We start from the raw sequence: 942 nt of genomic DNA, 5'->3' as shown, positions 1-942 counted from the left end.
GGAGACTGAATGTATTCTAGCTGGAGGAAAAATTATCTTGGGACATCTGTGAAGGATTCAGCAACATGGTGAGTTTTACCCTCAGAGGCCTCACCATTTCACAGGCTTACACGAGGAAAACAGAAACAGAAAAAATCCCTGTGCTTCCTGAAGAATGGGGAAAATATTTTGAAATGTAAGCTAATTTTTCCCCATCCTTAGCAAAGCCTACCCACAATGAAAAATATCTTGCCACTGCCTAAATGACATGATTCAAGGGAAGAGCCCATCTCCAGCCCCGTCTCACCTTTCTGCTTCACCCAAGAATGAGGAAACAAACTGGAAAGCCTTGTGAAAGTCAGAGCCCAAGGAGCAGGCTCACTGAAAGACTGAGATTTCACCTGTAATCCCAGAATTCCAGGAAGCTAAGGCAGGGGGATTGCAAGGTCAAACCCCATGTGGGCAAATTAGTGGTTTAGCAAGACCCTATCTTCACATGAAAAATTAAAAGAGGGGCTGGGGATGTAACTCAGTGAGAGAGTCTTGGGTTCAGTATCCAGCGACACACACAGAGAGAAGATGGACACTTGCCCCAGGATTACAGAATACTTCTGCCTCCTGTACATCTCACCACTGCACCATCAAGGCTCCTGTGTTATAATAAAAGAATACAACAAAAAGATCTGCAGGTTTCAGACCTTACTTAGGAATCCCTAGGGAAGCTCTGACACCTACAAATGGCCGTCAACACAGCTCAACTGCTCGCCACATAAACTTAGAAGCTAAGGGCCAATTTATTGTTGTTCCTTTTACCTGACACACTTTGTCCACAAATTACAAAGCATGCTGAAAAAAGAAAAAAAGGTAAGCAACAACCAACAGAAGAAAACAAAACAAAATAAAACCCCACAACCACAATCTGAAGAGACAGAGCAGGCATCGAAACGAGACTCAGATATGGAG

Source organism: Octodon degus, unplaced genomic scaffold, assembly GCF_000260255.1.
Source record: "Octodon degus isolate 3935 unplaced genomic scaffold, OctDeg1.0 scaffold00080, whole genome shotgun sequence".
Classification (NCBI taxonomy): Eukaryota; Metazoa; Chordata; class Mammalia; order Rodentia; family Octodontidae; genus Octodon; species Octodon degus.
The sequence above is the reverse complement of the archived record's forward strand: the minus strand, read 5'-3'. Positions refer to the sequence as shown.